Here is a 6,254-nt window from a genome sequence, read left to right as displayed (position 1 = left end):
TAATAATGAGGAATTTAGAAGCATCCTAGGAAGACCTTTGTGGGAAACAAAATAAAATATGAGCTATGAGTCTGAATAGGGACCTCTCTGTACCTCATTGCAATTTAACTTTAAATTTGGAATCATAACTCCCAGTAGTTTCTCAAATGTGTGTGTCTTTGTGTGTGTGTGTGTGTGTGTGTGTGTGTGTGTGTGTGTTGAGCAGGAGTTAGCATCTTTCCACAAGTTAGATAGGGAAATGAGAGATTCCGAGAATGGCCCTGGATTATGTGGACCCTGAGAACCAGCATAGTTAGGAGCTAATGTTACTTTACGCTTGGTGGTGTATTTCTGTATTCTTGTCCCCACATATTCAGGGAACTATTAGTAAAATGGTCAGCATCAGCAGGGGTGTGCAGCAGTGAATGGTGAGACAGGGCTGCTCCATGTGAAACATGGGGTGACAATGGAGAGGATGGAAAGGCTCTCCTTCCAAGCCCTGCAATAAATGACGATGGCCAGGAAAGGCTGACTGTACCCTGCAGAGTGGTTCTCTAGACATTACCTATATGAATGCTAAACAATTAATGAATAAGGTGAAGTGGAAATTTTGAGGAACTTCTTCCTGAGTACTTGTAAGACAGTTCCTTGGAGAGGTCTCAGAAATCACTGGAGGATTTTGTGTAAGGGGATTTGGTGTTACATTTAATTGGGGTGCTTAATGAGAATATAAACTGCTCCCCCCACTATCATGTGAGGACAGGATCTGTTGTTATGTGGAAGGTAATAAATAGAAAGCATCGGGTCAATATTGAGAGAAGGGAAAGAATCTGTATCAAGTCGAAACTCAGAATGGAAAATCGGTGGCTCTAAAATGAAGCCACAGTAAACACAGAGCTGGTGGGAAATTCCATCTCCAGAAGCAATCAAAAAGGTGACGTCACTTGATTATAGGGAGCTACTTTACTCTAACAAAAATGTGACAAACTGAAATTTCAAAGGAATTGCTTTGGGTAAGCAAGTTCTACTGCAAGACCTGCCAGCAGTGTGGGAGAGGGGCCTGGAGCGGGGTTCCTGGACCGTGGTCCCGCACTGCGCTGCCGGGGAGCCCTGGCCACCCAGCTCTGCCAGCTGACCGCAGGGCCACAGCCATGGCCAAGGCGGAGCCTGAGAGCTGGGAGCCATGAGATTTGAGGCAGTGGGACCTGCCAACAGAATGTGTCCTCCCCCTACATGCGACCTTGAGGCCACCGAGATGAATGCCGCTACCTGGCCCACATCTCAGTAGCCAGGAGTCCAGCAGGTGCCATGGTGTTCTAGCCCTAAAGAGCCGCCCTTGACCTCAGGTCTTCAGAGACTCAGGATTTGTACAGCAGCAGTCATTGTGGAGGGTACCACAAACATAAATTTTGAGAAGAAAGGAGGAAAGAGGGAGTCAGAGGAGGGCTGGGGAATGTCCAAAGCTAGAGGCCAGACCAGCCACAGGGTCGGAGCACCGGGACCAGTTCAGGGTCCTGATGGTGGGTCCCAACTTCTGGGTCGGGAAGAAGATATTCTCTGGGGAGCTCCGGCTAGGAAATAATCTCTCTACAAAAGAATACGTACCTATCAAATCGGAGCCCATCAAGTCCCGGGCAGCACAGCCGCACCTGGAGTACCACTTCTACAAGCAGCTCAGCCCCGCAGAGGGTGTCCCTCATGTCTACCCCAGCGGGACGTACAATGCCGTGGTGCTGGAGCTGCTCCGGCCCAGCCTGGAGGACCTATTCGACCGCACATTCCCGCTCAAGACTGTTCATAATCGCCATCCAGCTGATAACGCACACGGAGTATGTGCACCCCAAGGGCCTCATCTATTGCGAAGCTGGAGAACTTCCCCGTGGGGCGGCCGTGCAGCAAGCGGCAGCATGCCACCCACATCATAGACTTTGGCCTGGCCAACGAGTTCACAGACCCCGAGACCAAGAAGCACACCCCCTACCGGGAGCACAGAGGCCTACCTGACCATCAAGACACATCTGGGCAAGGGTCAGAGCCGCCGCGATGATCTGGAGGCTCTGGGCCACATGTCCCTGTAATGCCTGCGCAGCAGCCTGTCCTGGCAGGGGTTCAAGGCGGACACGCTCAAGGAGCGCTACCACAAGATCGGGGACACCAAGCGGGCCACGCCTACTGAGGTGCTCTGTGAGAGCCACCCAGAGGAGATTGCTCCATACCTGTGCTACGTGCGGTGCCTGGACTTCTTCGAGAAGCCGGACTACGACCACCTGCGCAGGCTCTTCACAAACTTCTGCAACCGCAGCGACTTTGTGTTTGACTACCAGCACGACTGGCCAAGAAAGGCCCCGCTGACGCCCATCAGCACAGCCCACACCGACCTGACTGCACAAACCGAGCCTAGGGACAAACCCAGCTACACAGCAAAAACCAGCAGCTACACTCCACCAACCGGGAGCTGAATGCCGACGACCCCACTGCGGGTCACTCTAGTGCCTGCAGAGTTAGAGGTGGTGGATGACACCGAGGGCTGCTGTTTCTTCCAGAGAAAGAGGAAAAAGAGGAGGTCACTGCAGAGACACAAGTGATCCCAGTGGTGGCGCCCTTCACCCTTCCACTGCAGTCCCCTGGGAGCTAGTCCTGGTGGCCCACAGCAAAGATGTAGACTGTGGCCCAGAGCTGCTAGTCCCCACGTGGGTTGCTTTCTTCACATAAAACTTTGGCTGAAATTTCTACACCTGTGCCGAGTCCTCCCTTCCAAGAGCATTAACTATTGAAAACAAGGAAAAGAAAACATGGCAGCCACCTTCCCTGTGCCCCTCCTACCATGTCAGTTGAAGTGAGTAGTATGACCTGGAGGCCCTGGCCACTGGCGCGGTCCAGACCCCCTGCCCCAACAGTGTCATAAAATCTAGCTCATCTCCCTCTATCCGAAGGCCGTTGTCTCAAGTGGGCAATGTGGGGCATTGCTATCAGGGGCGAGCCCACCATGGGCTCCCCAAACCAAAGGAGAAGGCCGGATGAGAGCGGCACCCTAACCAAAATGCTGCACCAAAGCTGCAACAGCATGGCCCACAGGTGTTCCTACTGCACCTGCTCCTGGACCCTGGGGCGGCCACCTGTGTGGCCACTTGGGACAGGATGGTGCCCAGTGTGGGGACTTCTTGTATCCATGCTCAGTGCCTCTGACTTTCAGGTCTCAGCCCACAGGCAGTCACAGTCCAGTGGGCAGAGCTGCGGGGGGTTCCGGCCGTGTGTGTGTCTCAGTGTTGCTTTACAAAGTGCACAGAAAGGCACTTCCGTTTCTTTGATGCTTCCTGGAAGCCACAGAACGTTGGGGATTTAAAATAACAACAACAACAACAATAATAATAATAATAATAATAAATGAAACAAACAAACAAAAAAGAATTGCTTTTGTCTTATTTATCTCTATATTTCCCGTTCCCTGAGAGGCACTCTACACCGTGGGAAACTTTTATTTAATTTTTTAAATTAGTAAATAAATAGATTTTCTCATTAAATAAAATTTAAATTATTAACTTTAAAAAATTGGTCTCCATTGTTGAAGAAATAAATCCCAAGTTCCAGAATAGAGTCTGGCTCCAATCTACTTAAACAATCTCCCCCAGCCCTTCACTAGTCACATATCTCCTAACTCTGTTTCTTTGGTTTGCTCAGCTCTGCCCTTCCTTCATTGGCAACCTTTCTCTCGTCCAAGTGTCCATCTGTGTATTTCTATTCTATCTCAAAGCTCGGCTCATTCTTTTTCTTTAATATGTTTTTATTGATTTTTTTAGAGAGAGAGGTGGAAACATCAATGTGAGAAACATCCATGTCTGCCTCTTGCACGCGCTCCAGCTGGGAACCCGGCATGTGCTCTGACTGGGAATCTGACAGGGACTTCTCAGTCTATGGGGCCATGCTCAATCCACTGAGCCACACCAGCTGGGCTCCACTCATTCTTTTAATAAATGTTCAGTCCACACAGACTAAATTAATCATTTCTTCTTGTTCACTCCTATAACACTTTAGACTTTGCAGGGGTGTAATCATTTTTGATAGGTGGTTATGCCCTACAGTTTTTGTATTTTTTTCTTGGCATTAGCCAGAGAGAGGTTTCATGTATTTGTTTAATGCAAATTAGGTCATATCACTCTATGGCTCAAAATCTTCCAGTGGTTTGTCATCACACATAAGAATTAAGTTGCCATTGTGTCTGTCAGGTTCACACTTCTCTGGCATGTGGCCGTCTCTCCAAAGTCATCACCCCTCCCTCGATCCCCTTTGTTGGGCCATATAGCTTCTTGTTTTCCTGAGACTGTCCAGTCCATTGCAGCTCCTGGACTTTCCATTTGCTTTCTCCTCTGCCAGGATCTTTTTTTTTCCAGCTCTTTTTATGGCTCACTTCTTTATTTTATGTCTGTTTCTACTTAAATTATTATCTTCTGAGAGAAGTGTTCTCTGACTTACCTAATCTAATATAGCCCCAACTAAAACCTTTATCCTTCCTATCTTCTATCGATTAATTATTTACAATGTATACTAAAAAATTTCAAAAGCTATCTAATCACACACTAATGTATTTCTACAACAAAAGCCCTAAAATAGATTAGGAATAACTTGCTTAGGAACACAACATTGAGAGTATTATAACACTAACCTACTAGTAGCTATTTTGTATAGCAAATTGAACCTATAATAAAACTTAAATAAAACCTTATCTCTTGGAAAGGAATGGGGCGTGTTTCCTTTTGATCAGCAAATGCTCATTGCTCTTGAATAATTGCAATATAATTAGTTCAAATCCAGCCTCTCTTCCAGGCAGCATATCAGGATGGAGTGAAAGTAGACCAAAATGTGTGTGTGGTTCTAATATATGCTGTTGGTCTTGATGAGGTTGATTCACTAAGCAGAAAATTTTGTTCTAACCAGATAAAACCTGTTTATATTCTTTACCCCTAAATTGCACAAGCTTTAGCCTTCTAACCTCAGTTAAAACTTTAGAAAGTCTCTATGACTTTTTAACCATGAAATTCCTTTCTGTGTATAAAGTGAATTTCCTCAGACTCCCTGGGTCTTCAGTTGTTCCTAACTGACTGCTAGAAGTATATAGCTAGTTTCAGTTGAAACCACAAAATTTTAACTCCCTGGCACACAGGTAGGCTTTAAAGAATTTACCTAGGTCACATACCACCAAAAAAGATTTTTTCTCCAACTTATATTACTTAGAAAATTATTTTGTAGTGTGAAGTTATGCTGAATTTAGGGTGTAATGTGGGTTCTATTTCCACTCCAAAAGAAGTGGAGAGTAACAAACTCTTATATATACAATTATTATTACTTCTATATTTTATCATTTAAAGTAGTCTGCCATTAATAGCAGTTACAGAAAATGCTTCATTTATGGATATCTATATACTATTTCACATTGGGTCAAACTTAAGTTAGAAACAGTAGATAATGGAAGCTTCCAAATCCTTTGGCTTTATTTTCAGCATTGGGTATAATGCACAAGTATGGAAAGGTTCTTTCAGGACACCTCTGCTACATGTGGCCTATGGTGGCTGGCCTCCTTCATCAGCCTCTTCTGGTTTCCACTTTACAGCTAGGTTCTGGATGGAATCTATGTTTTGCTAAGGACACGCTCTGATGTGATCACTGGAAGACAGAAAGCAGGTAGAGGCTTCTTCTTGTGGTGACACTGGCTGACACACTCCACTGTCTAGTCAACACCTTAGGAGTGTAGGGCGGCTGTCACCATTGCAGTGGATAGATCAATGGTGCCAAAAGTTTTCCGTCCCCTGTGTCATACCTGACATTGTGTTATTCGAAGCGCAAAGGCCTAAGTCAACCACCTTAATTTTACTCCTCCATCCCTTTGGATAATTTTTAAGTACCCATTTCCCTGTATTATATCTCATTCTACTTGAAATACCTAAAATGGTTCCTGTTTTTTGCATTGAAACCTGCTTGGTCCAGCACTTAATATCTCTGTATCCTAAGAATACATTGGAGCCCTGGCTGGTGTGGCTCAGTTGGCTGAGTGTTGTCCCAAGCACCAAGAGGTCACCAGGTCAATTACTGGTCAGGGCACATGCCAAGGTTGTGGGCTCAATCCCTGGCAGGGGTCATGCAGGAGGCAGCTGATCAAGATTCTGCTCTCTCATTAGTGTTTTCACGTCGTTCTCTCTCCCTCTCCCTCTCCCTTTCTCTCTCTCTCTAACATTTTTTTTTTTTAAAGAATATATTGGAGAGTAAGGATCTTTAATAAAAGA

At 46.0% G+C, this 6,254-nt stretch overlaps 1 pseudogene; it reads left to right on the top strand.

Annotated features, from left to right (window-relative positions):
* Positions 1-1,238: 1,238 nt before the first annotated feature.
* Positions 1,239-2,564, top strand: LOC118623740 (annotated as a pseudogene).
* Positions 2,565-6,254: the final 3,690 nt, after the last annotated feature.

The sequence above is a fragment of the Molossus molossus genome, unplaced genomic scaffold (genome assembly GCF_014108415.1).
Source record: "Molossus molossus isolate mMolMol1 unplaced genomic scaffold, mMolMol1.p scaffold_m16_p_10, whole genome shotgun sequence".
Taxonomy (NCBI): Eukaryota; Metazoa; Chordata; class Mammalia; order Chiroptera; family Molossidae; genus Molossus; species Molossus molossus.
This window is presented reverse-complemented; position numbering and strand designations above follow the sequence as displayed.